Below are 15,987 nucleotides of genomic sequence, written 5' to 3'. Positions count from 1 at the left end.
CAATACTTTCTTTGGTTTTTTTTCCCAATGAGAGATTACCTACCTTGCTCCCTTAGCAGATTCATGTCATCCCATGATTTAGTTGCTTCATAGCAAGGCCATGCCCACTTGCTACCCACAAAAAGAATCATCTGTCGTGCATGCACCTTGTGCATAGACCAACGATATAAAATTGTTACCATATACATGTGGTAGTGATGTGTGTGAACACACTAGGACCGCCGGGGCATTTTTTCCCTCTTTAGGAGGTTTTTTCCCCCGTGCATTGTATATACGCCCATCACTCTAGGGCTATCTATCTTTCTATTGCACACTAAGTAACACACTCTCTATTGTGTGCCTTGAGCTTCCTTCGTCTTCTCCAAGCTGTGTGTGTTTCTCTGCAACCCTAATTCCAACAATTGGTATCAGAGCAGGTCACGTCCTCCCGGGCTTAGTCGCCAGCTGCTCCAGCACACGCTTGCTCACTTTCTCTGATTTCAGTGAGCTTTGGCGAGCGTTCGCAGGTCGACAAATATTTTGAGTGCTCTAAGAGCTCGGTCTGCTTAGAATTTTGATTTGGGCTCATTTCGGCCTCCATTTCCACTACAGACAGTACTGAACAGGCTATTTCGTCATTTTGTGCATAATTTCTGTCAGTGCCGTTTTCTGCATAACAGGTGCCTTATAGTCTTCTACGGTTTGTGCTATATAGCACAGGTTGTTCCCGCTTCGTTTCTCCTATTTTCGGGCAGTTTTCACATCAGGTGCAGCATTTACCATGGCTGACAACAACAACACAGATGTGTTCAAGATGTTTGCTGCTGAGGAAAGGTTGGATAGGGACAACTACCCTATGTGGGCTTATATGATGCAACATGTTCTTGTGTCAAAGGGTGTCTGGAACATTGTGTAGGGCATTGATGTACGTCCTGGTTCTGAGGATGTAGGCGATGTTGAGGATGTTGCAGGTCTTGCTGCAAGGATTGCAGCTGTTAGAGTTGTTTTGCCTATGACAGAACAAGCTCGTTGGGATGTTAAGGATGCGCAGGCTCATGCATTGATTGCGTTGTCTGTGAAGCGCACCATTGTTCCTCACATCCATTCAACAAAATCTGCAAAACAGGCTTGGGATATTCTAGCAGGTCTTTATGCAAGCCGCAATGAGGCTAAAATTGCTTTGCTGCGTAAAGAGCTGGAGTCGAGGATTATGCATGAGGAAGATGATATGGACACTTTCCTTGCTAGTGTCAAGGATATCAATGAGCAAATTATTTCTGCAGGTGAAGTTATTTCAGACAGTTCCCTTGTGCAGACTGTTCTTGATGCCTTACCAGATTCTTACCAGACTTTTGCTAGTACTTGGAGACTTATGACCCAAGGAAACCCAGAAGTTGTCAAGTTTGATGCATTATGCACATTGTTGTTGCAAGAGTCAATTTCCAAAAAAAACAGGACTAGACAGCGTGCAGTTGAACAAGCTTTTATTGCTTCTCAAAGAAAGGGTGGTAATAGCAATGCAGCCACTTCTTATGGTTCTGCTGCGAGTGGCAAAAATTCTGTTCCTAATGCTTTTGCTGGCAGCAATTCGTCAAAATTTTGGTGATAAGGGCAAAAAGAAGATGCGTTGCCATTATTGTAAAGCCAATGATCACTTGATCAAGTCGTGTCCTAAGTTGAAGGCCAGAGAGGCTAAGAAGAAAGAGGGTGGTTCCACTCCAAATGCTGGTTCCACTACAAATGCAGCCATTGTTGAGTCTTCTGTGAAAGGAGACTGTGTTGCTGATGTTGATGCAGAATGGGCTTTTAGCGCAGAGTGCACTTACAATCCTGCTGTCCATGATGCATGCTTGTCAGTTGTGCTGCAGATTCACATGTGTGGTATTTCGACAATGGTGCTACAAAGCACATTACCTCACATCGTGAATTTTTTACCTCTCTCGAGTCTGTCCCTCATGGGAATTGAGTCACTTGTGCCAACAACGCCTCTTATCCAGTTCAGGGAGTTGGAAAGATTGTGCTCACTGTTGCTAATGGCAGTTCCTTCACACTTGTTGATGCACTTTATGTACCTGGGATCAAGAAGAATCTCTTGTCTGTATCCGCACTTGCTAGACTTGGACTTGTAGTCAAATTTGTGGATGACAGATGTACTGTTCATGATCTCAGTTTTGGTGATGAAATTGTTGCATCTGGCCTTTTGTGCCGTGGGTTGTATAAGCTCACTTTGTATGACAAGTGTGGACAAAACTTTGCAAATGCTGTTGCAGGTTCAAGGGCTATTTCAGATGCAAAACTTTGGCATGCACATTTTGGTCATCTGAATTTTGCCAGTTTGCTGCGTTTGCAGAAATCTGATATGGTTGCTTCTTTGCCGCCTCTTGAAGCACCTGTAAAACATGTTTGTGAAGGCTGTATTTTGGGTAAGATGCAGCGTTCTAAGTTGCCAAAGGATGGTTCAGTTCGGGCCACATGCAGGTTGCACCTTGTGCATAGTGATGTTTGCGGGCCCATGCAAACTCCATCCTTGGGCAATTACCTGTACTTCGTGACTTTCATTGTTGATTACTCCAAGCATGCATGGGTATTTCCGCTTAAAGCGAAGTCCGAAGTTTTTATGTGCTTCAAACAATTTCTGGCTATGGCTGAAAATGTCTCGAAATGTACTATGGGCACCCTCCGTTCCGATCGAGGGGGGGAGTATATGTCTCATGAATTTAATGCATTTTTGGCTAGTCGTGGGATAAAACACCAATGTACAGTGCCTTATACGCCTCAGCAAAATGGTGTTGCTGAGAGGAAAAACAGGTCACTGATGGAAATGGCACGATGTATGGTCAAAAGTCAAGCTTTACGCATTCTTTTTGGCTTGAGGCCATCATGTGTGCCACTTATGTACTTAACAGGTGTCCTACGAAAGCTTTGCGGTCTACTACTCCATATGAAGCATGGCATGATAGAAAGCCTTCTATCGAGCACATGCGTGTTTTTGGCTGTTTGGCATATGCTTTGGTGCAACAAGTGCAGCGAAGAAAATTGGATGATAAGGCTGTCAAATGTATTTTTGTTGGTTATAGTGTTGAAAGCAAAGGTTACAGGTTGTATCATCCGCAAACAAAACGTATTCTGGTTTCTCGGGATGTAGTGTTTGTGGAAGATTCTGTTCAGCCCTTGCTGTCATGTACTAGAGACAGTAATGTAAGCTCACATGACATTTATGACACTTTGTTGCCTCTTTTCAGTGGTGGAAATACGAATGTAAGTTCCAATGAGTCAAATGTACAGCCTATGGGGGTTTCTGAAAAAATTTTAGATCAGCCTATTACTGATGCAGATGTACATGATGTACTTGATGAGGAAAGGGCTGAAAATGAGCAGGCTAGAGGTATGCCAAAATGGCTGGTGCACACTTTGCGTGACAGTAAATTGGATGCACCTTTGTCTAGTCGTACTCGTTCAGGCTCTCGCCATGCATCTTATGCATCAGATTGTTATGCTTTGGCTGTGTCTAGTTTACATGATGTTGAGGAGCCTCTGTCTTTTGATAAAGCACAGAATTCAGAAAATTGGATGGCTGCCATGCAATCAGAATATGATGCACTTATAGAAAATGACACATGGACTTTATGTGATTTGCCTCCTGGCAAAAAGGCCATGGGTACGAAGTGGGTTTACAAGTTGAAACGCAAGCCGGATGGTGAGATCGATCGCCATAAGGCTCGACTTGTTGCAAAGGGTTATGCACAGCAAAAAGGCATAGATTATGAAGAGACTTTTGCTCCCACTTGTCGTATGACTACTATGTGTTTTCTATGTGCATTGACAGCTCATTTCGGTTGGGATGTACATCAATCAGACATTGTTACTGCTTTCTTGAATGGTGACATATTTGAGGAAGTTTATGTAACGCAGCCTTGCGGTTTTGTCATAAAAGGACAAGAGGACAAAGTGTGCAGATGTAAGAAGGCTTTGTATGGGTTATTGTATATACACCCATCACTCTAGGGCTATCTATCTTTCTATTGCACACTAAGTAACACACTCTCTATTGTGTGCCTTGAGATTCCTTCGTCTTCTCCAAGCTGTGTGTGTTTCTCTGCAACCCTAATTCCAACAAAAATGTCCAATGTTGCAATTAGATGCAAAAAACTCAAGAAAATATACCAGCCACAACTATCATGGCATAAAAAGTTACAACTATGGCTAAGCTCTACAACAACTTCAACCAAAAAACCATCAATGAAAATCATTTTGTTTGTTTCAAAATCATTTGAAACAACAAAATCGTACCTTGTCCTTGATAGAGTAGTTGTTGTGATAGCAAAAGCATAAAACAATGATGAGGTGGAATGAAGTCCGCCTAACTAGCATGCCATGCATGCATATATAACAAAATAGAGTGATAAGCCCTTGGCTTCAATGACAATCTCGACAGTTTGAGTCGTACCATACATGCCTTGCATACTTTGTATTGGCATGGATACATCACAATTTGGAAACGTAAAATGTGAGCTTATATCCTCTCATTGCCAATGCCCAAACCTGTCTACCATTGCTCTAATTTATCCCAAGTCAATGAGCAGTACCTCCGCATGGTGTAGAAGCTTTGCATCTCATGATGTTCAGCAAAGCACCTTGCTTTCCAAAATTGAAGATCTTGTCCAAAGTATATATTAAAGCACAGCATCACAAGAAGAATTTGAAATTTTCTAACCCGATTGCCCCTCTGAGTTCAATTGTCTTTGCTTGAAGTTGGCTCGTAGCTATGTATACTGCGAAATAGAGAATTGTCGTACGAACCATGCATGCTCTCTTGGATTGGTTCATAGCAACCTCCAGTTAAAAAGCATTTAGACATGTTGTAAGGTCCCCCCAAGTTCATGTGCTAATAGCATATTCCAAACTTTGGAAGCTTCTGTGCAATATGCCTAAAATTGAACCCTTGCTTCACACAAGTACATCAGAAAGATAAGATAGGATGGAGCCGGTACGCTCATAGCCAACGGGTGCTCTTGCCAATATAGAGATAATGGAAAATTAAAATTGACCTCATCAATCGTTCACAGGTAATCAACCTTATAGAATTGTACATCTTAGTAAGAAACATTAAAGTACCTTAGATTGCCCAACGTTGACAGTAGATAGCTCAGGAAACTTATTCATCAAATTTTATCTAAATGCTAAACTCTTCTTGACTGAAGCAATTTTTGCTGGCTAAGCTAGCTTTGGAGAAAATTCTTGCAATGTTTAAGAAGTTCATAATTATGAACTTTGAATTTAACTTGCTTACCGACTGTCTTGAACCACTGCCCTGGGCATCAAAATTTGTATCACCCCTTCATGCATGGTTTTGCTCTACTGGCTTCCTTAGCCTTACTTCACCATGTGCAATCCTATGGTTCTAGTGAGTCATTATCGGCTTCTTGCAGGTTGTTACATGGTTTTCCTAGCCTTCGACTTGCATGTTCATACTTGATCTTGATTTCGGCCTTACGCTCATTGAGCACGATGCTTCTGCCAGGATTCATGCTTCTTGTCCGTGATCTTGTGGCCGCCTTGGCTAAGGGATCATCTCCTTGCATGGGGTGGCCCCTTTAAATGTGTGGGAACCGGCCCTCTATACGGAAGGGTGCCCAAAATAGGGCGCCCTCGTGTAGAAAGAAACTAAAGATCACCATGGCGATCATTGTAGTTGCACTAAATAGCAGTAGGGGGGTCAACGAGGACCTCCTTTGACCATGCTCCAGTGACAAAAAACCCTTACAGCTCCGGGTGATTCCGTCAACGCCGAACACAACTGGTTTTGTGCAGGTCCAAAATCCCCCCCCCCCCCCCCCCCCCCCAAATGGAGCTTGTCCACACGCCACCCAATTCGGGCCCCCTTGTTAGGGAACTTGTCCACGACCCCAAGCTTGCCATGAAGGGGGGGAGAGAGAGAGAGAGAGAGAGAGAGAGAGAGAGAGAGAGAGAGAGAGAGAGAGAGAGAGAGAGAGAGAGAGAGAGATTGAATTATCGTCCACGGAGGTCATACATGACCTATGGGACCAAAAGCAAAATAGTACAAAGGATTCCATCTGATACATATCAATTAAGGACTGAGGGTCCATCCAAGGGTGGAAAAAAAAGGGGTGAAAAAGATAGGGTGGGATGAACAAAACAAAACCTAAGATGAGGCAGGTGAGGAGGAGGGAGCAGATTTGGGAGTTCGGAACTCCTGGATGATGGCTTTACCTCCTCAATACACTGCCCATTTCCTTGTTGTGTGCGCTTCTCGCATATTTTGGAGTTCAGCCTTCTTCTGTTTGAGTTGGGTGGGTGTAAGATCTTCAGCAACCAAATTTTTGCGTCCTTGAGAAGATTCGATTGCTCAAGGAGCTTGACTCGATCTGCTTTGGTCTTGAAGGTAAGAATTGCATGGTTGGTGTGATGCTCGTGAGCAAGAGTGGTGATTGTTGCTCGATCCCATTGTATCATGGGTGTTGTTGTTCGGATGCGATCGAAGGACTCATGGAACTTGGGGTCCTCCTTTCCTTGCCAATCACTCGGGAGCCCGCAGATGCGGACATTGAGAGCAAGGGCATCTTATCATTGTCGTTCCTGTAGCGTGGACGCCACATGATCTTCAACTTTGCGGAAGATGGCATCCTGCACTTGAGTCTTGACCTTCTCACACACACACACACAAAGAGAGAGAGAGAGAGAGAGAGAGAGAGAGAGAGAGAGAGAGAGAGAGAGAGAGAGAGAGAGAGAGAGAGAGAGAGAGAGAGAGAGAGAGAGAGAAGGAATTTACACCTCCAAGTCCTCCACATGCTTTCCATTGCTACCCTTCTCCCTTGAGCTCTGATACCAATATAAGACCAGGGAGACAACTACATGCTCTTAATCACCCAATTGTGCCCTATATAGGCCCTTGGCCATGCTATTTATAGGCCCCCCTTTATTGCATGTATATATGGACCTTGGCCGGCCCAATCCTACCTTAGGCTTGACATCATTGATTTTTTGCCTATGGTTGATCCATGGATACATGGAAGATGGGTAAACACAGCTTACATAGATGGTGGAGCCCAAGTATGTGTTATGATAGAAGAAACAATGTAATAGGTGGACTTGCAACTCTCAAAGGAAAATCTTTATTTGATGTGAAGATGGAAACCAATAGTGGATTAAAATGCAAATGTGCCATTCATGACTTGGACCTTAATTTTTTTGGTCAAAGGGTTTTCATTGACATTCATTGAAACCTACAAAGCTCAGGGCATATTTAGTTATATTGGGTAGACGTTGGTTCATTGGTACAAGGGATGCCTTAACCTCTTTGTGTTGAAACCAAAAAAAAAAGAGGATTAGATATGATATGAAGACGTGTAAAATGCTAATAATTATTGATGATGAACCAGATATGCATCAAGAGTTATCATCAGCCATTCATGACACGTGTGAGAGCTAAGGGATCCCTGCTTAGATCTCAGAATCATAAATGAGCCTACCTCAAGCAAGATGCCCTAATTGAGAAAAACTTATTGTTCCTACTTCTAAAGCAATCCCATATGGAAATCAGAATGCTTTATGAAATTGTGCAGATCAATCAAGCAAATGAATAGCATTTGGACTTGACCGTGATACTTAAAAATTTGGCAACCTATCTCTAAATCCATGAGTACCTTTACTCTCCACATGCAGAATAAATCCCAAAACTGATGGTGTTCTCATGAGAAGAAGAAAATCCTATGTGGAGTCAGTGGAATTAATGGGACCCCCCTCAACTTCAAACTCCACATAATTGTGGATAGCTCATTATGCTTAGAAATGTCTATACAATATTTGATGCAACATACCTTTGCTTAAGAATTCTATGCCCAAATGGTTGTATAATCTGTCCACGTGAGTAGCCAAAAATAATCCTAAATATGATGGAAGCTAATATCCAAACTGCACACTTGTGGTGTCCTGATGTAGTGAGAATGCACCTTGGTTTCATATTGCTCAAGGCATTACACCCCATAAATCATATCATACCACCTCATAGAGGTATTGATAAAATTTGCAAAAGAACTCTTGAGAGAATAAACATAAATCAGTAGAACACATTGTACCCACTTTTCCTTATAGATGTCATAGAGAATCCTTGATGTTGCACTTATAAAGCAATCGGAATATTGACCTCCGCTCTCTGTTTGATGAGCTTATACAAATTTGGAATTTCTTATCACCAAAATTGCATAAAGATCTAAATGATGCAAACTATCTTAATCCATAAACTTAGTATGATTTGTATTGAGCCATAAAACTAGTGGCTATCATCAAGGTGACTAAATCTAGAAAGAAAATTCCAATACGGGATGCAAGGCACCATCTTATGGGAAAAAATGTTATCTGCTTGGAAAAATTTGCATTTGTAAAACACCACCTTGTGATTTGGTAAGAACCCTACAAATTAATGAACAAATTCAACTTGTTTGGATAAGTAGGATGTTCAAGTCTCTGAGTACAACACCTTGGCCTTTGCAAATGTATTAATGATAATGACCTCAACAAATTTGGCCGAGATCCTTGGAAGCATGGCTCTCATAAAATAATCACCCTCATAGATGTCATGTCGGAAGAGGAATCATGGACAAGTGGTACTTGTCAATTCGAGAACGTAAAAGTGTGTGGCTTATACTTAGATGCCAATATACGTGTTCTAAGCTGAGAAAATCAAGGCGTGCTTGAAGGATACCTCAAAAAACTTCTTGAGAAAAGAATTGGCCTTTGTTAGCTTTTCCTTCTTTTCTAATGTAATATGGGGAAAAATAGTAAAATCCAAAATAATTTAACTCATTTGCCGATTTTGCGATGCTAATCGTTTTGTCTGAGCACTTTGTTGAAGGTTTGTAAGATTGGTTATCCTAGTTTCCTCATGAATACGAAACCTTGAGTTCAAAAACTTATTGGGAGAGATCTTTGAGGCCTATTGGGTTTGCAAGACCTTGTGTGAATCCCTTCAATCGGAAACTCCCCTTATGAGAACTCTCCCCTTGCCTATACTTTGGCCAAAACCCTAATAGGGTGGCGATCGCTTGTGAAACCAAGCCAAGCTTTGGCTATGGCGGGCGACTAGTGTAGAAGGCGAGGACAGTCCAGCAGGTGGAAACTGCTCCTTAGAAGGTCGACCAATGGGAACAGCTACACTGGTAGTAATTACAGTAGTTAATGCAGTAACTCTGTAAACCTATAAATATGAGCCACTGCATTGTATCCGGGCTTCTTTTTGTTCTTTTTGTACTCTTCGCTTACGAGCTTTTACTTCTAGACTTTTAGCTTGATAAGCTTTTGGCTTTCAACTATGTAATCAGTTACTCTTGTAATCAATCCTCAGACTTCATACGAGCTTAAGCCTGTTGTACACTGTACTGATTATCTTTGTACTACTAATCTGAATCTATAATACCATTCCCAGTCTTCCAGTTCGTGTCTTCTATTTCAGTACATTATTCCAGTTCAGTTCTCTGTTTCAGTCCAGTACTTATTTCTAGTCCTCATTAAGTGAATCGCCTAGATAAACAGTAGCTCTGAACTCTAACATTGGAATAGCTGTCTCAAGAGACCAACTCTCATTCCATTTTGGGGATCAAGGTGGCTAGAGCTGATTGCTCTTAGATCAGCGAGCTCTGTCTCCCAGTTAGAATTCTTCGCTACAAACATGCCAACAGAGTCAATCGTGGTCAAAAATCTTCAACCTGGTTTTGCACTGATTCCACACGAGTCGACCCTATTTCAGAAGTGTCAGCAAGAGGGTATGATACTAAAAGGGACCCCGAGAGTGAGACTGAGGCTCAAGAGGAGCAGAGTAATGATGAAGAGGCTAGAGACTCTCAGCATTCCAGTCACTCAAGGAGGAGGAGGGTTGAGCATGAGGAACGAAAAACCAGGACTCGAGGTTCTAGGTCCACACACAAGGCAGCTGAGGCCAAGGGTAGCAAAGGCAGTCATCAGTACAAGCAGGAAGGCAAAGGTAGAGACTGAGACTAAAACTAAAAAGAAAGGTCACTGGGATACCGACACTGATCATTACCGAAAGTCATCCAGACGCAGTCCAGGCTACCAAGACCAGAGGAACCAGATATGATACAGATAGGCATGATTACACTACTTCTTTAAAGATCTCTTTTCCAGTTTTCAAAGGTAGGAAAAAGACGATCCTGATGTCCACATTCAAGCCGTTGAGCAATATGCTGAATTAAAACATATTGATGAAGATGACTGTGGAGAGTATTTTCCTCAAACACCGAAGGATGCGGCAAGAAAATGGTATTACCACTATCCAGCTTGCCAGCTCAGGTCTTACAATAAATTGATCAAGGCTTTCGCGCTTTGAAGGAGTACGAGCAGAAGTGCGAGAAGAAGAGCACGACGATATGGTGAACTCACTCTACTGTAATGTGTAGAGCATAGTGAGTTCTTATTAGGTTTATACAATAGAATATGTGTACATACCTGGCGGCCCGCCCACTTACCTGGGCGACCACATTGGGCTTTATACCCCAACAACCTCCCACTTAAAGTCCAATGTGGTACTTTAAGTGTGAGAGAAGCTACTATACAAGCTAATATACAAGAGATGTAGAGAAGTGATGTACTACCCTACACCTAACTGCTTGCGAAAATGCGCAAAGCTCTCTGAGGGAAGTCCTTTTGTAAGTAGATCAGTAGGATTTTCTGTGGTGTGAACTTTGACAAGCTGAAGTTGCTTATCCTCGAGCATTTCCCTGATGAAATGATACTTCACATCCACATGCTTTGTCTTTGAGTGATAAACTGGATTGCGAGCCAATTGTATAGCACTTTGAATATCACAATATAACACAGGCATCTCTTCTTTGATTCCCAAATCTGTTACTATTCGATTAAGCCAAATTGATTCTTTGCATGCCTCTGATGCTGCAACATATTCAGCCTCTGTAGTAGACTGAGTAACACAATCTTGTAATCTGGAACGCCATGATACTGCTCCACCAGCCAATGTAAAGACATACCCTGACGTAGACCTTCGGTTGTCTAAGTCACCTGCATAATCTGAGTCTGTAAAACCCTTTACACTTAGCTCCTGACTCCCATAGCATATACGCATACTCTTTGTAGCTTTCAGGTATCTCAATATTCCTTTCACTGCCTCCCAATGTTTCTTGCCTGGGTTTGACATGTATCGACTTACTACTCCCACTGCAAATGCAATGTCTGGGCGAGTAGCAATCATTGCATACATCAAACTACCCACTGCAGACGCATATGGAATCTTATCCATTTCAGCCTGTTCTTCCTCAGACACAGGACCATCTTGTTTGCTAAGTTTCACATATGGTGGCAATGGAACACTCAATGCCTTTCCCTTCTCCATATTGAAACGTTGCAAAACCTTGTCAATATACTCTGTTTGAGATAACCAAATCAACTTCTTTGATTTGTCTCTCTCAATGCGCATACCAAGTATATGACTTGCCTCACCCATGTCTTTCATGTCAAATGATTTTGCCATCTTTGACTTCAAAGCTGAAATTTCTTCCAGGTGCTTGCCAGCAATCAACATGTCATCCACATACAAAATAAGGATCAGCCAACTGCCATCCTTAGCCTTCTTTGTATATAGACAGTGATCGAACTCACTACGTTTGTAGCCTTGAGAAAGCATAAACTTGTGGAACTTATGGGACCATGCCCGGTGATTGTTTTAAGCCATAAAGACTCTTTAACAACTGGCATACCAAATCTTCCTTGCCTTTCTCAACAAACCCTTCTGGCTGCTGCATGTAAATTTCCACATATAAATCACCATGCAAGAACGCTGTCTTGACATCCATTTGGTGCAACACCAAATCTAATATTGCAACCAATGCAATAAAGCATCTCAATGTGGTCATCTTGACCACCGGAGAGAAGACTTCATCAAATTCAATGCCTTGTTCTTGCTTAAAGCCCTTGGCAACAAGCCTTGCTTTGTACGACATTTTGTCTTGCACATCAGGTCCATCTTCTTGTAAGACAACTCTTCTAATCTCCTCAACCCTCTCTAGTTTAGAATGATATTTGGCTTCATTAAAGTGAACATCATTGCTGCGGATAACCTTTCTGGATTCGGGATCCCAAAGTCTGTACCCCATCTCACCAGAATTACCATAGCCTAGAAAGATGCACTTTCTACTCTTTGGCTCAAGTTTGTTCCTAAATTCCTTTGGAACATGAGTATATGCCTCACAGCCAAAGACTCTGAGATGCTTGTATGAGGGCATTTTGCCTGATCATACCATCTCTGGCACTGAATCCTTCTGCAAAACCTTGCTAGGAGATCTATTTATAAGATGAAGAGCTGTTGATACAGCTTCAGCCCAAAACCCATTTGGCAGCTGTGCATTAGACAACATACTTCTGACCTTCTCTTGTATGGTCCTATTCATCCTCTCAGCAACACCATTTTGAGGAGGATTGTAAGGAGCAGTAAGTTCACGTTTTATACCTTTTGACTCACAAAAGTCCTGAAAGGCCTTTGAAACATACTCTCCACCATTGTCAATGCGTAAGCATTTAAGCTTCTTGCCACTCTGATTCTCCACAAGTGTCACAAACGTTTTGAAAACACTAAACGCTTCATCCTTGTGCTTGAGAAAGTAAACCCATACTTTCCTCGAGTAATCATCTATAAATGTCATAAAGTAAGAAGCTCCCCCTAGAGATAGGTTAGGCATAGGTCCACACAAATCACTATGAACAAGTGCCAACTGTGTATCTCTTCTACTGCTTCTATGCTTATGTGGCTGCTGTGTTTGCTTACCATACAGACAATGTTCACAGAATTCAAAATCATTAAATGACAAGCCAGGCAAATAACCAGAACGAGACAAGATTTCCATTCCCTTCTTGGACATATGTCCTAACCGGCTATGCCACAAAGAAACGTTCGGCTGCTCGGTTACATTGATTACATTTTTAGAGACATTTGATACATAAATCATGTAAAGTCCGCCAGACTTTACTCCATGTGCTACTGTCATAGAACCCTTGGATATCTTCCACATGTTTTGTCCAAAAGTGGTGACGTAGCCAGCATCATCAAGTAAACCTGTGTTGATCAAGCTCTTTGTAATTGCGGGAACATGTCTCACATTCTTCAGCGTGAAAGAAGAGCCATTCTGAAACTTCAATTGAATATCTCCAACACCTAAGATCTCACATGTTTGCCCATTGCCTAGCCGAACATGATCTTTAGTGGTCACATAAGAGGTAAACCACTCCTTGTTTGGAGACACATGAAGTGATGCCCCTGAGTCTATAATCCAGTCACTCAATGCATTTCCATCAGATGCTGTAAGAAGAGCTGAGTCCATTGTATTCTTCAAGAAGTAGATGTCTCCTGACACTAGACTGTCATCCTCTGCAACAATGTTTGTCACATTTATTTCTTGAATCTTCACTGAGGACTTGTTCTTCTCACCATGGTCTTCAGCATTCTCTTTGCATTTTTCTGCTTTCCATTCTCTGCTGTCTCTTTTCATGTGACCCTTCTTACCACAATGGTAGCATTCTATGTCACTCTTGCCTTTAGCATTGCGGGACTTGCTACGAGACTGAACCCTCTTTCCATTCTCTGCTGTCTCTTTTCATGTGACCCTTCTTACCACAATGGTAGCATTCTATGTCACTCTTGCCTTTAGCATCGCGGGACTTGCTACGAGACTGATCCCTCTTTCCACCTTTGTACTTTTCTTTGGTCCTTCCTCTGACAACTAAGGTTGTTCCTTTGCCTTTGTCCATTGTCTTTCTGTTGGTTTCTTCAGTAAGCAGACTGCCTTCTACACCTGCTATGGTCAAACCATCTGGAGGTGCAGAATTACTCAAAGCTGTGCGAAAAGTGTCCCAACTTTCTGGCAATGTGATCAACAGGAACATAGCTCTAACAGGTTCATCAAACTTGACACCTTGAGCTGACAACTGACTGTAGATGGTGTTGAATTCATTCAGATGATTGGACATAGGGGTTCCTTCTTTCATCTTCAAGTCAACAAGCTTCTTAAGCCAGTATACCTGTGAAGCTGCACTCTGCTTCTCATAAAGATCACTCAGCTTTGTCCATGCTTGATAAGCCGACATCTCGTTTGCTACATTGAAGTAAACGCTTTCTGCCAAAGTCAGCATAATGGTAGAAAGTGTCAATTCATCCATTTCGCTCCATTCATCTTCGTCCATATCTTCTGGTTTTATCCCCTTAAGCTTTATAGGTTTTATCTGCTTCTTTTGTACCAACACATGCCAAATCTGCTTCTTCCACAATGGGAAATTGGTTCTATCCAGATTCTTGATATTGTAAAGAGCAGTGTCTTGTGATCCAGCCATAGCTACGCTTCATAGTGGTTTACTTTCCTGGGAAAAATTCGGCAGAGTTTCCCCTGTAAAGTGACCTCTGAACCAATATCAACTTGTCAAATGAACCAAGAAAGCTTCAGATTCTGCAGAAATTTTGGCAGTCTCCTTTGTAAAATGGCTCTGGTGTACTCAAAAAACAGACCAACAAACAGCTCAAAAAAGCACTGTCTCTCTAACACTGCAAGCTGTGGGTAAACCTATCTTGCACCTATACTGTCTCTCACTGTCCTGTCACTGTCCTGTAAGCATAGACTGCGACAATGCCTCAATGGCAGTAAAGCAAAGATGCAATCCCAACTATCTAACTCACAGTCAATACATCCTAGCTGCCTATCTAAGGGTGCTCGAGGGATCGCTCCAAGACCTGTAACACCGAAAGGATCTCAACATTCGAGAATCCCCCAACTCAATAAAACCTCACTCGACCCTCAACAAAGGCTGCAGTAAATCTGACAGTACATAGACTTCCCACAAAGTCATACATCCACAAATTTCCCACTATATGTTGTAACCGCTGCGGCGGTTGTTTGCTGCGTGACTCACAACCAGCAAACCCTCAATAGACATACATCATCTCTGACAATACATCCCATGTGGAAGTACCTGCAATGTTAGGATGAAATCTGGAATATCAAGCAGCAAACACAAGCTACCTGATGAACTAGTGGATGTCGCCTACAATCTGTGTAGATGCGCCCGTGTCGTATGTGACACGCCTCCAAGAATTGTAAGCCGTCCTTTGATGTGTAGACAACCACAAATCAGCACTCTGGGAGTGCCGATATCCTCAGCACCTGCAGTCGTAGGCCGAAACCCCAAATTTGCAGAGTCGGATCTACACCCGCCGAGACCACGTAGTCGAAAATGGCTTGCGTAGAACTTTGTCGAAGCCGAATGGTGGCCGAGATGACCTCAGAATGAAATTCTGAGAACACTGAGCCCTTCGGATTTTCCCACAAGATTTGGGGCCGTGTCTTCGCCTGTCGAATCTCACTCCAATCTGAGCAGGTGACTCTGGCTACCTGCAAATGCTGCCCCGAGCCTCGATCTAAGCTCTGATACCAGTTGAAGGAGTACGAGCGGAAGTGCGACGCGAGAGAGAGTGCGAGAAGAAGAGCACGACGATATGGCGAACTCACTCTACTGTAATGTGTAGAGCATAGTGAGTTCTTATTAGGTTTATACAAAAGAATATGTGTACATACCTGGCGGCCCGCCCACTTACCTGGGCGACCACATTGGGCTTTATACCCCAACATGCTTGAGTACTCAGACAACAGAGGCGATGAAGAAATCCTCTGTGAGTTGGACAAGATCAGGCAAGGCAAATTGTCTGTAAGAAGCTATGTGGAAAAGATCAAAGAGTTGACTAGGTAGCTGCAAGAATCACCTTCAGAAAAAAGACTGCGTGCATGGTTTTTGAATGGATTTTCCAGTAAGAAGCTGAGAGAGCAAGAGGTACTTGCACCCATGAAGAAGTTTAATGACTTGGTGCAGAGAGCTCTAAAGCTCGAACAACAAGCCAAGAAGGAGCACACCCATAAGAAGCAGAGGTCTAGCAGGGTAGCAGCTCTTCTAAAGAGAATTTCAACTCCAGCGAGACTTGCAGCA

Source organism: Adiantum capillus-veneris, chromosome 18, assembly GCF_014529385.1.
Source record: "Adiantum capillus-veneris isolate H3 chromosome 18, ASM1452938v2, whole genome shotgun sequence".
NCBI classification, from domain to species: domain Eukaryota; kingdom Viridiplantae; phylum Streptophyta; class Polypodiopsida; order Polypodiales; family Pteridaceae; genus Adiantum; species Adiantum capillus-veneris.
Note: the sequence above shows the minus strand (reverse complement) of the source record.